The sequence below is a fragment of the Sinocyclocheilus grahami genome, unplaced genomic scaffold (assembly GCF_001515645.1).
Source record: "Sinocyclocheilus grahami isolate Dianchi unplaced genomic scaffold, SAMN03320097.WGS_v1.1 scaffold801.1, whole genome shotgun sequence".
Lineage (NCBI taxonomy): Eukaryota > Metazoa > Chordata > Actinopteri > Cypriniformes > Cyprinidae > Sinocyclocheilus > Sinocyclocheilus grahami.
In genome coordinates, this window is record NW_015505980.1 from 134,739 (window position 1) to 156,592 (window position 21,854).

General features: G+C 35.2%; 1 protein-coding gene and 1 long non-coding RNA gene across 2 annotated transcripts in view; one reads left to right on the forward strand and one right to left on the reverse strand.

Moving 5' to 3' along the window:
• The window catches only part of infgr1lb1 (interferon gamma receptor 1-like b1), an 89,083-nt gene that overhangs the window by 44,919 nt on the left and 22,310 nt on the right, over positions 1-21,854 (reverse strand). The gene's annotated exons all lie outside the window — the stretch shown is intronic.
• Positions 11,910-17,628, forward strand: LOC107561979 (uncharacterized). The gene is made up of 3 exons (XR_001605940.1): positions 11,910-11,980; positions 16,658-16,754; positions 17,456-17,628. It is a non-coding gene; the product is annotated as an uncharacterized lncRNA (long non-coding RNA).

Consider the following 21,854-nt stretch of genomic DNA (forward strand, 5'->3'; position numbering starts at 1 on the left):
GAACCAAGTGGAACTGAGAATTTCAGTTCACGCTCCTTGTATCTCAGCGGGTTTAATGGAATATTTAAAAAATAAAAAAAGGTAAACATATTTACAGCGTTGCTCAAACCTATGCCTAAACTACATTTGTTCATCATTCTGTAACAGTTTACAATGTTTTTATTAGTCTGCACGTTTTGTGCGGTCGTCGCTGACTGAATGATTGCAGACATTCAGCACACTTAATCTAGTTGTATAAATTACTTTGATTTCAGTTCGTTGTGCTGTAGCTTGCAATGCTTTAAAACCATGTCTGTTGTTAGTTGTTATCATTTGAGTACAACAGCTGACATAAACATGTATTTGTGGACTAATCGTTTTTCATCTATGCTGGTGTGATTGTTCTTAAACTGTTAGGCTTAGGCTGTATTTACAAAATGACTAGGAATCTAAGACCACACACACAAGCATGAAAGTGTTCATTTAATAAGTCAAATTTTGGATGTAATAAGTATAATTTTGGATTAAACAAAATTGTATGGACAAAAGTTTAAAAGTAGCCTACATTTGGTACACTGTAAATGAGAAAACAAATACTTCACTGCATTTTACGGAATGGAATAAGCAATTTCATGTTAAAAATAATTTTATTAACAAATGTTCATAAGTGTGCTTGTGCTTGTTTTGATATGATATATACAATATACAATATAATATTCAATACTGTTCTAATGATTTGTATTAGTAAGGTTCTTTGTTCATGTTGACCAACTGCATTTAGGCTATCAGATACAAAATATTGAAAAACATTAATATTGTGAAATAATTGTACAATTTAAAATAATTTTTTCCCCCCTGTGATGTCAGATCTCAACTTCTTCTCTTCAGTGTCTCATGATCTTTCAGAAATCATTATAATATGCTGATTTGCTGCACAAGAAACATTTCTGATTATTATCACAGTTGAAAATGGTTGTACTGCTTAATGAAGTGTGGAAAGCATTATACAGCGACAGGATTCCTTGATGAATGGAAAGTTTAGAAGAACAGCATTTATTTGAAATAGAAATCTTTTTTATATTATAAATGTCATTTACATTTACTGTCATTTTTATTAAATTAATGCATCCTTGAAGAACAAAAGTATACATTTCTTTAAAAACAAAAATCATAGTAATCCCAAACTTTTGAATGGTAATGTCCTGTATCAAATGCCAGAATCAGGTTAAGAAATGTATTTTTTTAGCTTTATTATGTCATTTTTTTTTACAGCAGATTCTACAAGGATTGTTAACATCACACTCTCTTGTTTTCTATGTTGTCTTGTTTTGGTGCATAAATCTTTTTAGTTTGTAACAAGGATTCAATATGATTCATCTGTAACAGGTATAGAAAGTATTATGTTCATATATGTAGAATTACACAAAAAATGTTCAAATGTATACCTGATATGCCGGTCTGTGTGTGCACCTTCCCCTTCAAATTTCTGACAGCAGCGTTAGTCTTAATTGCCTGTCTTTGCACCTCCTCTTCCCTTTCTGCACTGTCTCTGCATGGGAGAGGTGGGTTTCTAATGAGCTCTGATTAATCTAATTTCATCTTTGCTTTAAAAAGCCCTTTTATACTCTGTTTAAATCATATTTGTGACATTATTTTATATGTATATTTGATTATTTCTGTATTTTCACTAAGTTTGATCAGTTTTCTGTCAATCAATGCACTTGAAGCACGTGCTAATTGCGTTGCACTTACATTCATTTAACAGAAAAGACAAGAAGGGCGAAAACACACTGTAAAGACTGTTTTATGTTTTATCAGGTATGCTGTTTTGTCACTCCTTAAATTAATTTTGTATGCCGGTTTTATACCATTTTCTCTGGCCCTTTCTGCACTGTCTGCATGGGAGAGAAAAGACAAGAAGGACGAAAACACACTGTAAAGACTGTTTTATGTTTTATCAGTAAAAGAAGAGTCGAACCGTCAGCTGATGTCCGTCTGGTTACTACTCATTGGAAAAAAACACAACACAGATTACACCGGTTACACATGCTCAAAATTCAGAAAAACTTTACTTCGCATCCTCCATGAATATAATTTTCTTGGATTTTGAGTGTGAATCACTATTGAATTCATATTTTTAAAAACAAAATGTCACTGTCTCACTTAATATCAGCAACCACACAACACACATTTTACCAACATCTTATCACAAGCTAATAAAAGCCACAATCCAATCTTTATTCCACTTTATTTTTTTTGTAATTAGAGGCCCTTTTTATTTATTTATGCATGTATGTTGTATGTAGTCATTTAGCAGACACTTTACACATACTGTACATACACATAACAAAAAGAAAACAAGTAGATAGAATAGAGAAAGCTAGTGTTAGAGGCCTTTTTTTTTTTTTTTAAAGAAAAGCAGTTGGAAAATGAATAGAGAGTGCAAGTGTTAGAGGGTCAAGTCATCAAATAGATAAAATAGAATTAGAATAGAGTGTGCTAGAGTTAAAGGGTCAAATAAAGGTGGAACAGATGTGTTTTTAGCCGATTCTTGAAGATGGCTAAGCACTCAGCTGCTCGGATTGAGTTGGGCAGCTCATTCCACCAGGAGGGAACAGTTTATGTAAAAAAATAAAATAAAAAAAAAGCCTAATTAAGATTATATATGCTTTTGACCTAGCCTATAAATAATGTTGCATGAGTGTTTGTTGTGCATCAAAATAGACCATGCATTTTTATCAATGATCATCATTGTGCATCATCCAGGTACAGTGCAACACATGATCAAAGAACAGATGACACAGAATAACATCAGTGTTGGCTGCAAAATGTTTATTAGGCCACTGATATGGTGGTGAATGTTATTTCATTCATTGTCAGAAGATGCCAGTTTAAAAACAAATAATTGAAATGGTAGTTGGATCTGCGCTACTATTGGAAACCTGTGTAGCTGTAATCATCCCGGTGTTCTGTGATTGTTGGTTTCACTGTGCAAATGGAACCATAAACCTTGTGATAATCTTAATTGGTAAATTTACATTTGTTTGTAAAAATGTTTAAATATTTTACATTGGAAACATGAAAAAGATAGATAGAAGATATTTTAGCAACATGTTTTTGCAGCAGTGTATGATTGTATCATAGTTTACAACTAAACAGCAGACAATTCACAACCAACATGGAGAATGTTGACCGGGGTAAGTTAAGACATGGATCATCACACCAGTATACAAAAAATATGTCTACAGATACGTTTATATAGGTTTATTTCATTTGTTGTAGGCAGTGATGTATTCAACAGATGATAACAACTAATAACAGACACAGACTTAAAGCATCGCAAGCTAGAAATAAAGAGCACAAAGAACTGAAATCAATGTATAAGCTACAACTAGCTGAAGTTTGCTGTGCTTTATCCTAACATTACACAAAGAATGCCTGCAATCATTCAGTCAGGGACGACTGCACAAAACGTGCACTGTAAATTAAAAACAGTATAAACGGTTACGAAATGATGAACAAATGTAGTTTGTGCAACGCTGGAAATATATTGACCTTTTTTAATATTCCATTAAACCTGCTGAGATACAAGGAGCATGAACTGAAAATCTCAGTTCCACCTGGTTCCACTGCGCATGTCCGGAAACTCATGAATATTCATGTATGCCCCGCCCACTGAAACCGAAAATCTCCTAACACCGGTGCGTGCTTTAATACATTATAAACTGTATAGTTTTACAAATGTTTCTCATTTCAGATAATGTTCCTATAATGTTAAGTTTAAACAAAGCTAGAACGTTTTAACTGCAACATTTTGAGGATGTTTTGATGATGTTGTTGAGGTAACAGACCGTGTTGGGGAGTAACTAGTTACCTGTAACGGAATTACGTAATTTAATTACATAACAAAAGTAATTGTAATCAGTTACAGTTACTGAGAAAAAATGTGTAATTAAATTACAGTTACTTATGAAAATGTTAAGGATTACAAAGGGGATTACATCTGCTTTTTTCCCACACACTCCCACATACAGATTTAATTGATTTCTTTCATAAATTGCAGTGACTGCTCTAAAATATGAGACACTTATTAAATATGAAATGCTTATTTGATAACTCTTTTATTTCCTATACGGGTTTATGTATAGCTATGCATATTTTTTTTTTTAAAGATTAACTGTTTTTTTTCCAAGGCATTGTTAGCTTCCAGTGTTTACTGTTATAGCTATGTAAAGATTTGATTCCAAAAACAGTATCATAGCTGATCAAATATTTCTTGTTGTGATTTTAAATATGTATTTAACCTCAAAATGATCTCAAAGTAAGTCTGATTTTGTGGTGGCTGTGCTTCAAAGGGGACATTGATCTTCCACAATTTGGTATGATTCTTTAGGGCCTTCATGAACATTTCTGCAACATACTGTGGTTAAAGTTCCTCAGTGGTCGTGTAAAACAACACCCTCTTTACCTTGCTCTGTTCACAGCGACTCATTTTGGGACATGTTCCTTTAAATGCTAATGAGCTCTGCTCACCCGCCCCTTTCTTTCATGGAAGAGCAAAGATAAAAAATATAAAGTGTTAGACTTACTTATTCTGGAGGTGCAGCTGGATCACGAACACTGGGTACTGATCTATCCTTGAGTTTGAACTTTTTAACAAAACATGCCTTGAATTGTCCCTTGTTCAGAAAGCAGTCTGGAGTAAAACATTTTGCGCAGACATAAACGAATTTAGGTGTATTCAGTGGCGCATTACCATTAAAAACAAAACTAAGTGGCTCTGATGTCGGGAGAAAATTAAGATTCTTATGTTCTTCTACATCACAAAACTACAAAACACCTGCATTGCAAGACATTGTCGCTACAGCTAATATTGGACAGAACATCAGCGGGTTGTGGGTGGGGCCTGAACAATATGAAATCATACTGCTCAGAAAATCAAAACGGCTAGATAATTGAGACTGTTTAGGATTTTGGCGGATTAAAAAAAAAGAAGGAGTGAATGGATTTTTATCATTGTAGGGTGGTTGTGTCCACACACTGCTAAGATACATTTATATGCAAACACCATGTAAAAGTGAATTTTGCATCCAGTGTCTACTTTAAAATTGACATATAATCTTAATTCAAGTGATGAAGGATTTCAAAAGTGTGACAGTAATCAGAGTTGAGTACTACTGTAAAGTTTACCCTGCCTGGTTTACATGTTTGAAAATGATAAACAGTTGAAAACATTAGAAATTTAGAAAAGTAATCAAAAAGTAATCCAATGTAATCAGTTACATTACTTTAATAAAGTAATTGAAAAGTTACACTACTTATTACATTTTAAGTAGGGTAACTTGTAATCTGTAACCTGTTACATTTCCAAAGTAACCTTCCCAAAACTGGTAAGAGATTATACAATGTTCTCAATAAAACATTGTCACAATGTTTCAAGATAACAAAGGAAGAACATTCTCTCAGCCACATTAGGAAAACGCTATAAGGACGTAATTGAGGCCTGAGGTGGTGTAATGTTTTTTATAAAACGTTTTGGAATGTTCTTGTGCTTACAAAGCTACACGCTAAAAAAAAGGTGGTTCTTTAAAGGTTCTTTACATGTAGAAACAGCTCTTTTTAGAACCGTATCCTCCTGAAGAACCTTTTATATGACGGTTCTTTGCTTTAGAGTTTAGGGTTCTTTTTTCCCGTTTTGTTTTCCAAATCTGTAACCGTCAAAGCCGCATGATTACTGGTTTTCTGGAGCTCAAGACAGACTTTGAACACACTCTTAAGAGGTAAATGATTCATTTCTTAAAGTTTTACCTTTAAAAACGGTAACTAGTTTCATGCCAATCATGTCTTTTTCTCTTTTTAGTTTAACAGAAAATGCATGTGACCAGCTCTGTTCAGTTAAGGATGATTACTTTCTCTTCACTAAGTAGGCCTAACAGAAATGTTGAAATAATGATCCATGATTCAATGATTTGTTTTTACTTTATGCATAAACACCCAGTCATAAATAACATTAAAGTTATCCCATGACCTTATAGCTCTTTTTCTTTAAACATTATAAAGGGCTCACAGACTGTCCATTTTTTCTAATTGTTTTACATAAATAACTGCACACATTATAACTCTAAACTCAACTGTGTTTCAGAAGCGGTCACATCCTACCACCTCATCATCAGCTATGAGAAACATAAAGATGGACATAAAGACATTGTGAAGATATTTCACTTGAACTTGGTCTTCATTAATTCCATATCATGTTCAGTGTCAACTGATCTGTATTCATGTTTTCAGCTAACGGCAGTTGTTTGAGCCCTGTAATTTCTCCTACACTTTGCCATGTCAATAAAAAAATAAATGTACATAATTGACATATGCTGTGTTCAGTGTCAACTGATCTGTATTCATGTTTTCAGCTAACGGCAGTTGTTTGAGCCCTGTAATTTTTCCTACACTTTGCCATGTCAATAAAAAAATAAATGTACATAATTGACATATGCTGTTTATTTATTTATGTAAAATCTAAATATAGCCACAGTATATTATAAAATCAGGTAGATAGAGGGGTGGAAATTAATATTAATAAATAAAAAATAATATTAATACAAATATGAATAATTTAAGGATATTTACTGATATTAATTGAAATAAATTTTAACACCAGGTCCTATAAACTTGTCAAAGCACAGTTCTTTATGGAACCTTATTAAAAAAGGGTTCTATTTAGAACCAAAAAGGGTTCTGCTATTGTTTAAAGTCGAATAACCCAATTTGGTACATTTTACCGATGTTGTTGAGAAAACAGATTATACAATGTTCGCAATAAAATATTGGCACAATGTTTCATAATAATAGAGGAAGAACATTCTCTCAGCCACATTAGGACAATGTTATGAGGATATCATTGAGGCCTGAGATGACAAAATGTTCTTGAAAAAAACGTTATCGTAATGTGACGTGTTAACAAAGCTAGAACATTACTAGAATGGCTTCTGCCTTGAGTGGTCAGCAGAAGTCAGCTGAATTCCAAGGTCTCAATTACAAAAGGAAGAAAAAGTCTGGCATTTGGCATCAGTTCTGAACTGTTGTTGAATGTGTTTACAGGAGACGAGAAGCGCTGATTGGGCCACGTTTAAAACCACCAATCACTGCGTACTTTTCTTGTGACGTAAGAACATTTGAAATCAACGAACCGCATGAACGGTTTGAAGAAATTGGTGTAAAATGTTCATGGTTGGAATTGTCTTATTTGATGGAACTAAGTCGGAACTAAGTGAGTAAGGAGTCTTTCACATTCAAACGCGGCGGAATCGGATACAGAGTCAGAGGTGCTGGAGGATGTTTTACTCGCTGGTACAGTGCGTGGTCCAAACAACAAACCTGTCTCCAGGTCAGTGGAACCAGTGTGCGAACTACAGGGGAGCTAGGCTCCCCTTCATAAGACATGGGCTCCCCTGAAAACGTTATTTGTGAAATTTTGGGGGGTCTCAAAAAATATTGACAATGTGTTATTTTGACGTGCAATTTCAGTTTTGTGTAATGTGATCATCGTGGATTATTATGTGTAAAATTGCAAAAATATAATTCATTCATGCATGACGGCGATTTAAAGGGGTGGTTGATTGCGATTTCACTTTTTTAACGTTAGTTAGTGTGTAATGTTGCTGTTTGATCATAAACAATATCTGCAAAGTTACGAAGCTGAAAGTTCAATGCAAACGGAGATATCGCCTTTTAAAATTCTGGCAGTTTAATGCCTACAAAAACGGCTGGTAAGGGACTACAACGAGTTACTTCCCGGGTCTGTTACGTCAAGAACCCAGAATTTTACATAAACCCCGCCTCCGGGCAACACGCAGCAAAGGGGGCGGGGCCATGCTGCGCTGCTTTAGAGAAGAGGAAGAGAAAAGTAGAGGTGCACGTAAAAATCAATTCATATATGAATTGGGATTCTGTCTTCTAACGATTCTAATGGATTCACAAGTTTCAAAATCAATGTTCAAAAGCAGCGGTTCTTAATACTATTCCTCGCGTTCCCTGCTCTGCACACGCTCTGCATCTCTCTCATTCAGATCATCAGCTCAGTGAATACACTTAGACGCACGCTAGAGGCGGTTTAGCCAATCACAACACACTGGGCCAACTAACCAATCAGAGCCCATCGTGTATTTCTGAGGGAGGGGCTTCATAAAAGCAGGAAATGACCAGCACGTTCAGAGGAGAAGGGACAGAGCGCTGTGGAATAAAGGTAAATTATGTGGAAAAATAATGCATTTTTTAACAAACGAAGCATTAACACATGTTAGACTGCACCCCATAATCACAATCAAGCCTAGAAAAAAAACAGTCAACCACCCCTTTAAACCTAATTCACTTCAATAAAGATAACTATACATGCTATTCTTGTCATGAGCATCAAGGTGTGGGGGCGCTGCGGTGCAAATTCCACTCATGTTTAGTACATGTTAACTCAAAGATTCGTAGAAAAAATATAAACGCTGGACTCTGTGGTCGATTCTGTGTTAAGGTAAGGCATGTTATTCGCAGTTATGTGTTGTGGCTGGGGTGTTATAGGTCTGCGTGACTCTCGATGTCTTAGGCCTAACTGAACGGAGGAATTATGGTATTCTTCTGTAGCCTGACGACGAGTAACTTTAACCGTTGTTCATGTGAACTCAAAGACAGCCTGATGCTTTGTTTCTAGACTAATTGTGGGCGGCTGTTGTTGTTATTTGTTGTTTCACCTATCAATTCGTGTCGATAAAGTATAATAGGGTAAATCCTGTATGGTGATTTATCTTATATAGTGCTTGCATAAAGCAAGTAGTGCATACACTTGTAGCTGTTATGTATCTTTGACATACTTTGTGAGGCCACAAGAATGACATACATTCTTGCAAGCACACAAATCTGTTTTCATCCAGAACCCAAACTACCTGCTTAAAGATGAACACTGATGACGCAATAAAATGTCTCCATTTACAACAAAGGTACTGTAATCCGTTTCTACTTTCTAGGTGATATTGGTAACACTTTATTTTAGAGTTCAACTCTCACTTTTAACTAGTTGCTTATTAGGGTTGGGCGATGTCTACAAAATTGGCATTGGACGATGTCTACAGTGAAACATCGCGATGGACGATGAAATTAAATTTCACTTACCACATAAACAGAGAAAGGTGGTGGATGATTTGCAGAGCCTCAGCACCACTGACAAACATCTAATCTTGTAAAATGTGTGGTAACACTTCTACTGTTCTACTTTCTCTCTCTCTCTCTCTCTCTCTCTCACTCCATTTATTTTCTCTCTCGCTCCGTTTTTTCACAAGTTCATCAAACAACAGTGCTAAGTAAGAATCATTCATCAATCACGGTGAGTAGTGGCTTCTTCTCCTGCTATTGTTGTTTGCACCGCTTGCCACATGTATAGTTTAGCTCTCTCTGTCAGCGACGAGGGATTCACATGTGATCAATGCAGGGAAATAGTTAGGCTGACAGCGAAGGTTTCAGAATTAGAGACACGCATCCACACTTTAACTGAGGATAGTAAGAATGTGAGGGCTCTAGATACACCTTTGGATGCGACTAGCTCAGGGAGTCCTGTACATTGTTCGGTTCCAGTTACAGAGACTCCACAGCAGGGCAACTGGGTGACTGTGAGGTGGCATAGTCGCGGGTCAAAACACCGCTTTTCCATTCCAATCAAAACATTAAACAGGTTCTCCCCTCTCAGTGACGCACCCACTGAGAAACCTGATCAAAGTGCTCTAGTTATTGGCGATTCTATTGGACGGAACGTGAAAATAGAGACCCCAGCCACCATAGTCCAATGTTTACCGGGAGCCAGAGCGCCTGACATCTTGGCAAATTTAAAAGTGCTGGCTAATGCTAAACATAAATTCAGTAAGATTGTTATTCACGCCGGCGCTAATGATGTTCGACTTCGCCAGTCGGAGATCACTATAAATAACATTAAAGAGGTGTTTGAACTTGCAAGCATGATGTCAGACACTGTAATATGCTCTGGTCCCCTCCCTGTCTTCATTCCTCCTGGGGTGGTGCCGCTCTTCTGTCTAGAAATATGGCACACAGCACATAGAAACTCTTTCACCTAGATATCACACTATAGAGACTGTGTCTGTTCCCCCGAACTAGAAAATACAAAAAACGTAACAATTTAATTGATGTTCAACAAATAAAAAACAGATGCAATACGGATAAATAAATGATAAAGCTTGGTTTATTGAATATCAGGTCCCTTTCTACAAAAGCACTTTTTGTAAATGATATGATCACTGATCATAACCTAGATGTGCTCTGTTTGAAAACCTGATGATTACATTATTTTAAACGAGTCTTCCCCCCAAGATTACTGTTATAAACATGAGCCACGTCCAAAAGGTAAAGGGGGAGGTGTTGCTACAGTTTATAACAATATGTTCAGTATTTCTCAGAGGGCGGGCTTCAAATATAACTTGTTTGAAGTAATGGTGCTGATTTAATACTGTGTAGCAAGCCACTAGGAGGCGCTGTTGTACTTATGATGGTATGCAGGATTTCCCTTTAAATACGCACTTCCGATCAGTAGAGGAGCTGCAGAGGGCGGCAACAACTGGACTGTGAATGGAGCAACTGATGGAAGGAAGTGACGTAGATACTGGAAGTGATATGGAGGGAGAAATGTTTGATCGGGGTAAGGAGAACTCTAAAAATAGTAATTGGACGGTGGTAGAAAATAGGAAACTAAAGAAAAGTTGGAGTCCGACATCAGGTACGGATAGTGAGAGAGAAAACGGTGCAACTAGAAAGAAAAAGGAGGAATATAAAGTAATGGTGAAATTTACATCTGAATCGGTGAGTGCAATAAATCCGTTAAAACTAACTAAAGTACTGAAGGAAAAGTTAGGAAAAATTGAAAAAGCAATGGTGTTGAGAGAAAATAGAATGCTACTGTTTTGCAAAGATGGAAAACAGCAAAAAGCAGCAATAGGATTAAAATCCTTGATGGGTCAAAAAATCGTCTGTTCTGCAGTGGAAGAAAAGAAGTGGATAAGAGGAGTAATCTCAGGGGTACCTAGTGATGTATCTGACGAGACAATTAAAAAGAATATTACAGGGGCGTCAGTGAGCAATGCCAGAAGGTTGAAATGTGTTAGAAATAAGGAAAGAATGGATAGTTTGTCGGTCATGTTGCAATTTGATGAGGAGAAGTTACCAGCTAGAGTGTTTCTTGGATTTGTAAGTTATATGGTACGGCCATATAAAGAAGGCATTAAAACAAACCGATATAGATATAAATATATCACTCAGTAAATCAGAAATGAAGAATAATCAGAGGGGCTATGATTAGGAAATGGCAAAAGATGTGGGATAGGGAGGTAAAGGGTCGGCATCTATACAACATTCAAAAACAAGTTTGGAAATAGGAAGGAGGACACAATAATATCTAGACTCCGTATTGGTCACACAGCTCTTAATCAATCATTATTTATTATTGGTAAACATGAATCAGGTAATTGCAATAATTGTGGTATACCAGAGACTGTGGAACATATCCTATTACATTGTGAAGCATATGAAAGAGAAAGAATGCGATTAATAGAAGAATTAAGTTTGTTGAATATTGAAAGAATTACAATTAAGACAATACTTGAGTATGCTTCAGCACAGTATAAAGTCTATAATGCAATTATTAATTATTTGAAAGCAATAGGTTTAATAAATAGAATTTGAAGATCACATAATGAAGTATATAAAATAATTGTATCCTTGTGTAATACTCCTTTGGTCAAACTAAAGGTTATTATTTATTATTATTATTTTTTTGTATATGCTGTCACCAATATACGTCATGCTCCACACTCCAGTCCAGTAGGTGGCGGAAATGCACCTTTTAAGTGGGTTTGCCAACCGCCATTAAAAAGAAAAGAAGAAGAAGAAGTAGAGGAGCTGCGTTTCAATTGTTTGGCGCGCAGGTGGTTGACTGTGAGTAGAAGAACAATCTCTGGTAGGTCTTTTTTTATAGAGTGTTATCTGTTTTGAAGAGTGTTAACGTTTAATTGATTAATTCTCATGTTGGTTGTCTTGGGCTGGAGGCGTGTCAGACGCTGAACGAGCAGCATAGCATACCGCACGGGAGCATTGCCGACTGCGGTCAGCCGCACTCTTTTGTGTTGCGCGTGTAATCGTGCACTTACGGTACGGGTGCTGAGCGCAGTCAGAATGCATGTAAAGAAGCTGTCATACCGACGTTACCTTTATACTTTTGCTTTTTAACTTATTTTTTATTTGTAGTTTGTAAATTCATTATTTTTGTACATAAACGTTTGTATTGTACATTAATTATTATAAATACTTTAATGTTTATAAATGTTAATATTAATGGTTTTATTTAATGTGTGTGTGTGTATGTGCATCTCAAATTAGAATGTCGTGGAAAAGTTCATTTATTTCAGTAATTCAACTCAAATTGTGAAACTCGTGTATTAAATAAATTCAATGCACACAGACTGAAGTAGTTTAAGTCTTTGGAACCAAAGACTTAAACTACTTCAGTCTGTGTGCATTGAATTTATTTAATGCACGTATTTCACAATTTGAGTTGAATTACTGATATAAATGAACTTTTCCACGACATTCTAATTTATTGAGATGCAGCTGTATATATGTATATGTGCATCCTGGCACTTGCACTGTGTCCCATTTTCCAACACTGATAAAAAGTGTTCCTTTAAAGGTTAGCTCATTCTTTCAATTGATATGTGTTCAGAGTGAGCCTGACTATCACTGTAATTATTTTCAAGGTATTTTACAGCCTGGTCTCATGTTTATACGTAGGTATTAATACGTAACATTTACAAGCACAAAACGTATTTTTAAATTTTTTTTGTACGTTTTTATTAATGTGAAAATTTACAATTTAGACGTATTTCAATGTTTAAAATGTACAAATTGCTATGTATTTTTAGCTAAAAAATTTAAAAAATATTTACGTATCTTTTATATCATCAAGATATTCATATCAGTGCATTATCATTTTATCAATAAGCGATTTATATTTTGACCCCTTAACCTACCCCCAAACCTTAACCTACCGATATAGCGAATATAAAACGCAAATGACCGAAATACGCAGGAAAATAACAATTTTAGTAACAATATAGCATTAAAATATTTTTTATAGTTGCTATAAATTTTTTTTGTACGTTTTTATTAATGTGAAAATTTACAATTTAGACGTATTTCAATGTTTAAAATGTACAAATTGCTATGTATTTTTAGCTAAAAAATTTAAAAAATATTTACGTATCTTTTATATCATCAAGATATTCATATCAGTGCATTATCATTTTATCAATAAGCGATTTATATTTTGACCCCTTAACCTACCCCCAAACCTTAACCTACCGATATAGCGAATATAAAACGCAAATGACCGAAATACGCAGGAAAATAACCACTTTAGTAACAATATAGCATTAAAATATTTTATAGTCGCTAATTCCACTTCTACCTATAAACCATCATTCAAACACGGCATGTCGCAATCTGTGACGAATGCAGGTGAGAGCCAATGAGCATTCGATTATCCTGCCGTAAAACCTGTCATTTGAAGCGGCAACATTTGAATTAGTAAAGAGCGCGTCAGTCAGCGGTGGCTTTGCTGCTCAGGGTCACTGGACTCGCTGCTCGGGATGGAGAAGAAGATCGCCGAAAAAAGGCTTGGATTTGGGTCTGTTCCTCGCAGTCGTATGGATTCTGAAGATTTGGATTACAGCGCACTAACAAAATTGTTTCATTTCATAATTATGCGTTTTTGGTGTATTTTATAGTTCTATTGTCAGTCACAGCATGTCGGAGAAAATGCCCTTTGTGGCCCATGACAATCAAAGTAAACATTACATGACAAGTAAAGGTTAAACGATTGCAGAAATTTTATTTATTTTAAGGTTTAAACTAAAGTTTAACATTATGTAGGCATATTCTTAGAAACAAGCTGGCAGCAGAAATCACACAACAAAACAAATGTTATCATTTCATAAGTAAATGAGTAAACAATTTAATAATGCAATTGAAAACAAGGTAATTCATATGACAACTAAAAACTAATAAAATTAATGCCGTGATTTCAATATTCATAAGTATTAATTTTTAGGTGTCGTCAATACGTCAGTTTTCTATGTTTAAATGCTGAAAATACGTATGTATTTGTACGTTCAGAGGCTGAAAATACGTCAGTATTGAACGTTTTAGTGCCTGTAAAAACACGTTGTATTTTACTGTATAGTTTGAGAAAACTAAAAGCAAAATCACCCAAAACATCAAACTCCATTGTTGCACTTGGATTATTTCTGCATATTCAAACACTCATAAAAAATGTTCCTTTTATAGGTTAGCTCGTTCTTTCAATTTATATGTATTAAGACTGAGCCTGACTATCACGGTATTCATTTATAAGTCCTTTTGGAGAAAATTAAAGGCAAACTCACTCCAAAAAGTGCATTCTTGCACTATTGAACTCAGGTGTGATAAGCCACAGTTTTAACAGGGGGGGGAAACAGTTCTTCACACAGGGCCATGTAGTTTTGGATTTTGTTTTCCCTTAATAATAAAAACCTTCATTTAAAAACTGCATGTTGTGTTTATTTGTGTTATCTTTGACTAATATTTAAATTTGTTTGATCTGAAACAATGTGACAAACATGCAAAAAAATAAGAAATCAGGACGGGGGCCAACACTTTTCACACCACTCATATATATATATATTCTATTGTTATCAATAATAACTTTAGAAAAGACTCAAACCTACCTAGCATCAGACCAGACCACAGAGTTGCATGTGGGAGGAAGTACTTGGCCAATCTGGCAATGAATGCTGGAGCATGAAGATAGTTTTCTTCGCCATCAAGGTCAAGAGGTGCTCTCTCTATTACCTGCTGGAAATGGCTCTCGAGAGCTGTGGTTCCCACATCATTCTGGAAAGAAATGTTTTCAATTTTATACAATGAAATATTAAGGTTTATGTACTAGCACACTACTTTCTGTAGTTTGACATAGTATTTAAAACATAAATGAAATATGTCAGTGGTTTTGTGAAGACATTCAAAATGTATGCACATATAATAAATGTAGTTATACTTCTGTAAATAAACAGGATGACTTAATAATTCAGCATCAAATTGTAGGACAGCTACTCCCTAGAAGCATTAAGCAAGAGGTAGGGCGCGTCCTGAAAAAAAGTCTTTAACTGTCATGCTTTTCTTCATGTACATGATGGAAACACACATGGTTGCGAATGCGATGTCCTCTAAAAAATCCACAGCAGGTCAAGTCAGAGATTCCAACATAAGACCATGCTGTGTGCTGTCAATATTCTACATGAATAGAAGTCACACTGTGTTAATTGCCTTGTAGTCCTCAGCAACAATGTTTTGTTCCTCAAATTCCAGTTTTCCCACTTGTTGCATAAGCACTACTAAGTTGTTGTAATGCTTTGCCACATTGTCTCCACTGCAGGGACTACAAAACACGACTGTGGCACTGAGAAGCACCTCATCCATCTGCTTCAGATTTGTTGAACATGCAAGTAGCCCAAATGTGTGCATTCCAAACTTGTAATGTCTTTGCATACTACAATGACAGAAAGAAAAAGCAAAATTAGTTTTAAACTACTATCCCTTCCCAAAAATACCTACTGTTGCTTAAGCATCTATGAAGGATGGGAATATCAAACTTCTCTGCCTGGTATTGGCCAGTGATGACTTCAAAATACATCTGCAGAAGATCCTCCAGACTTAGTTTGCAGAATGTAAAAGAAATAGAATTTAGAAGCACAAGGGAGCCATCACAAATGATCATAATTGGTCTTTTGACTGCCTTTTTCCCATACAGCTTCATCATGTCAGTTTGAAAAGCCTGCAAAAAGTATGTGACAGATGCTGTGGTATGGTCACAAGTTGGGTAGGTTGCAACTGGAAGAGGAGATGCCCCCTTGGAAGGATTACACACAACTAATTCATACACACAGTATGGAGGACTTGTGGAGCTTCCTTTTTGAATTATACTTCCAGTTGCATCCAGATAGACAATGTCCTCCTTGCACCTTTTGTAAACCACTGACAGTGTTTTCTTTGACCACAGCATTATGCCTTTTGGGTGCATCATGACTCTCTGGAGGACTTCATTGTCTGATCCCTTTTCATTAATTAGCATTTGGAGACTTAGAAGTTCATTTGAATGAGGTCTTTTCAGTTGTCTTTGACTCCATGAAATGGTTTTCAGAATCTCTTTTGTTGGCGCTTTATCTCTGCACCCAGACTGCATCACCATCTCTGTGAGTTTTTGCATGGAATCCAAATAGACACTTCTGGGTAGTTTGGTTTCCAGAGTTTCTCCAGTAGAAGTACGTGCATCTGCACGCACTGGCCTCCCTTTTAGTTCACACATCTCCTCCTGTGAATAGCACAGCAGACTTCCACAGTAACATTAATGGGGCAATCTTCAAACCGGCAGTAGCCAGTGCATTTGAATAGGGGAGTGTTTTTTTTTTAGTGACTGCAGGGTTTTTACGCTGTGGCGTTTGAAACCAAAACTGCAGTATGGGTGAATTGACCTTATTCCCCTTGCAATTATGTTTGTCCACTGTAATCCTTGAAAACATCTTCCTTTCTGATGCTTCCTCAGGTCTTGCCATTCTTTTTCGTCAATAAAAAAGAAACATGGCTCCTGTGGCAAACTACATCTAAAGAATTTCTTCTGCCTCACTGCTCTCTGTAGAAATGTAAGTTGATTCAGCCAAGTCAGATTCCTTGTCATTATCCTGTAACACAAAAATAATTCCAATGATAATTTGGATTGAAATAGATATGCAGGCTTTTACTATTAAACAGATGAATTGTATTCTTTTTTTTTTTTTTTTTTTATAAATTACAACTTTCCTTTTCTGAAATGGTGAACCTGTAACATTGAAATCTACTGTATGTTATATGTGTGACATTTTCACATTGTTCAAAGAGAGTGCACATTTTGAGGCAAAGGTGGCAGCAAATAATTAGTGCTATTTCTTGAGTTATTTTTTTGTTCTGACTGTTTTTTCCCATTTAATACATTTGTAAATGGTCATGTAATATATCTACTTGCTTTTTTTATATATAAAAATGCTATTGTTTGGATGTGCATTTTAACTTACAGAGCAAAACCATTCAAAGCTAAACTGCTTCTATAGCTTAACACTTCTGAGGTGGCTCCTTTGTGACAATGTCAGAAAAAAAAAATCAGATTTTGTTAGTTATAAGAATTGAAAATATAGCCTGATCTATTATTAAATATTACAAAGTGCAATTATTGTCTTTCAAATTAAGTTTTCAATGAGAAGACTGGATCTGAACTCTGTAAGTTAACACGTGGGTCTCATTTTACAAAATGCACAGTATCTGGATAAATATACAGTGCATCCTTTAACAATCATTTATATTTTTTCAGATCATAGACAGTATGGCACGGTCACCATAAAAAAAAACCTTCTGAATGAACTGACAGACAAATTACCAAGGAGAAATTTTGCTCTCCACAAGGTCTGTCCTCAACATCACGAGCAGGTCTCATTTTTGAGCCACTATTGCTCTCTGAAGTTTCCTGATAAAGAAAAGTAAAAAAATAACATGGTAACTATTCAACCTTGTCATGACTCATTAGTAACATATTGTTATTTTACATTTTAGAAGGTATATTCATAAACACTGTAAAGTACATTAAAGAGTTTAGAAACTCTTTAATTCTTAACTTTGTCATTATTGAAGCAGAAACCGAGCTGTTTTGTTAAAATATATACAATTTTACTACCTTTTCACCTGACGATTCAGACTCTTTTTCAGCACGAGGACTGTCATCCTTTAAAGCTTTTGTGAAAATCTCCTAGGAGCCCTGAAAACAGACATGATCAGCAACACAAAGTAAACCCTAACTAATGATTAAATGGCATTTGAATGGCTTTTTTTTTTTTATTACAAAAGGGAAATTGTCTTTTTACCCGATTTGCAAATATAGTGGGCACTTCCAAGTCTTTGCAGACATCTCCCCATAAATCAGCGTCATCATAAACACTGTCCTTTATATTGGACCCAGGTTTAGTAAATTTGTCAATGCTTAATAATATTTGTTCCAGGCTTTTTTGAATTCTCCTTGACTTTAAAATGACATAAAATCGAGGGAAAAAGAAACACAACTCTATGATATGTTATGGCATATCACTTACAAACTTGTCAGTTAAGTGTAATACTTGCCTTTCCAAAGGTGGTGAAGGTGCAGGTTCTGAAATAAACACACACATACAAGTTTAAACAAACCACAAAATCCATGCAATCCATGGCGCATGCCTATATGCCATGGCTCATTTATAATTGATGGCTCATATTTAGCCCCCTAATCCTCTGGACCGGGTCAAATATAACCTGGAGCTAAAGAGGACTTCCTCTTTCCTTTGTAGCCCAAAAATATCATTTCAAATATCATTATCAATATCATTTAATTTGAATAAGATATAAACATTATATATATGCAGTGTTATGTGATTTTGACATTTTTCTACCTGTAAATGTAATAGTTTTTACCAATGGTTGTAATGTAAAATTAGTCTTAATTTTTTCCACTAAAAACATAAAAAAAAAAAAAATTCCAAAAAGACCATTAAATGCAGATAATGCATTTTGTGTCTCTCTTCTGCAAAAAATATTTTAAAAAGTGCCATTTTATGACTGGGCCACCTAACTGGAGCTCCTTTATGCATGCAGGTATATTTAGACATATATATATATATATACAGTGGGTACGGAAAGTATTCAGACCCCCTTAAATTTTTCACTCTTTGTTATATTGCAGCCATTTGCTAAAATCATTTAAGTAAATTTTTTTCCCTCATTAATGTACACACAGCACCCTATATTGACAGAAAAACACAGAATTGTTGACATTTTTGCAGATTTATTAAAAACGAAAAACTGAAATATCACATGGTCCTAAGTATTCAGACCCTTTGCTGTGACACTCATATATTTAACTCAGGTGCTGTCCATTTCTTCTGATCATCCCAGTTCATCTCAATACCATATAATTGTAATGATTCAGTCAAGGATGAGAAGTGAGAAATTCCAGCTGAGCAGTTTAATTCAATAGACTGAAGAATAAGGTAAACAAAAAAACAGCTTTGCAGGCATATCACCATAAACAAACACAACAACCAAAAACGAAACCAACAGGGCTATAAAAACTTGTAGATATAAGAAACTAAACTGAAGGTGAGGAATTAGTAACCACACAAATAACGACTTCTCAAATGGATGATGAACATAATCAGTTCTTATGGTTAAAAAGAAGGTATTCTCTACATTAAATGACAGTAAAACGTAAAATGCAATAAGTCATTGTGTGTATAATGTATCTAGTGCTTGAAAATGAGGCACTTACGTGCTTGAATGTACTTTGCTTTTTGGGGTGAGTTTGTCTTAAAGTTTCTTCAGAACTATACAGTAAAATTACTTTGTAAATGAATACAGTAATAGGCAGGGTCACTCTGAATAAATATCAATTGACAGAATGAGCAAACCTATAAAGAAATTATTTTTACGAGTGCTTGAAATGAGGTGGTGTAAGTGCAAGAATGAACTTTGATGTTTGGAGTGAATTTGCCATGACTTCTCCAAAAACTATTTTTTATTTGGCATACTATTTATACTCCGTTTCATGAGATCGGGTTGTTTTATGAGTGTTGGAATATACGGAAATAATCAAAGTGCAACAATGGAGTTTGATGTTTGGGGTGATTTTGTTTTTAGTTTTCTCCAAGACTATACAGTAAAATGCCTTGGAAAATAAATACAGTGATAGTCAGGCTCACTCTGAACACATATCAATTGAAAGAATGAGCTAACCTATAAAGGAACACTTTTTATGAGTGTTGGAAAATGGGACACAGTGCAAGGACGCATTTTGTTGTTTGGGGTGATTTTGCGTTTAGATTTCTCCAAGACTATACAGTAAAATGCCTTGAAAATAAATACAGTGATAGTCAGGGTCACTCTGAATACATATCAATTGAAAGAATGAGCTAACCTATAAAGGAACATTTTATATGAGTGTTGGAATATTGGACACAGTGGAAGTGCTAGGACGCATTTTGTACACACACACACACACATTAAATAAATAAAAAAACAATGAATAAAAAAACATTAATATTAACATTAATAAATTATTTATAATAATTAATGTACAATACAAACGTAATAATGTAACAAAAATAATGTATTTCCTAACTACAAATAAAAAATAAAAGCATAAAAGTAACGTCGGTATGACAGCTTCTTTACATGCATTCTGACTGCTCTCAGCACCTGTACCATAAGTGCACGATTACACTCGCAAGACAAAAAAGAGTGTGGCTGGCTTGACCGCAGTCATTGACGATCTATGGTAGGGTGTTTTATGGTGTAAAACGATGAACACTATACCTTTTGTACACACTACGCTGACACCCTTGTATACAAGAGTGTTAAAAGAGTTCTCTTCTCTAGGAAGTATATGGTGATGATTGTAGCCCTTTAATGGTGTGTGTGATCAGCTAAAGTCTCAAAGGTATTTAGTTTAATTTTTATTGTGAGGCTAGTATACCTAGCATTTTAATACTGTTGACTAAAACATTTATAGATAGTGGTTTCTTTTTGAAATTGTAATGTTTGTTTTTCTTTTTATATTTGTGTAATTCAATCAGCTGTCCTGATTGAGAAGGTGGGACTGCATAACATGGGCTTACAAATTGTGTTTTATGTTTCTCTTTTTAGAGTCGTTTCGGTCCAGCTCAATTGATCACTGTTTTCCCTGCCTTGAAATTGTATTCTCTTGTTTTTTTGGTTTCTTTCACTCTTGTTGTTGGCCCATGACTATTGTTTGTTTGGTCCGTTTATTTTACATGCCAACGAGGCCATTAAAGGCAGCTTACTCACTGTAACCATATAGGGAGGAAGTATATTCACCATCATTCACATGTGTGCTGTGGTTTTTTTGTATGTCATGCTTTGAGGTGCTATGTATGAAAACTGAAGTTTGTAGATTGGGTTTATTGTATTTAATTTTTGGTGTTAATTTCATTTTTATTTTCTTTGAGAGTGAAATTATCCTCTGCAGGTATTTGTGTTTCCATCTTACATGAGTAAATTTAGCCAGCTTGGAAGTGAAACTACTTGGTTAATAAAATTAAAACCATGTTTATAGTAATTCTGTCTTAAGGATATTCTTTTATTTGAATAGCCGTGTGGGAAAACCCTTTACATGGCCTGGGATCTCCTACCCAAATAAAATCGTAGTGGCGTAGTCAAGAATATAGGAGTACTTACTCTCTGTTCCACCTCAACTGTCACATGGAATTGATGTCGATGGTGCTGAAATTATGCAGCCAAGCGATGATATCTCAGATCATTATTTAGTCTTGTGCAAACTTCATATAGCTAAAACTGTAAATTCTACTCATTACTACAAGTATGGTAGAACCATCACTTCTACCACAAAAGACTGCTTTGTAAGTAATCTTCCTGATTTATCCCAATTCCTTAGCATATCCAATACCTCAGAACAACTTGATGTAACCGAAACTATGGACTCTCTCTTTTCTAGCATTTCAGATACAGTTGCTCCTTTACGCTTAAGGAAGATTAAGTAAAGCAGTCTGACACCGTGGTATAATGAGCACACTCGCACCCTAAAGAGAGCAACCTGGAAAATGGAGCACAGCTGGAGGAAAACAAAACTAGAGGTATTTCGTATTGCTTGGTGGGAAAGTACCCTATCCTATAGAAAAGCATTTAAAAACTGCTAGATCTGATTACTTTTC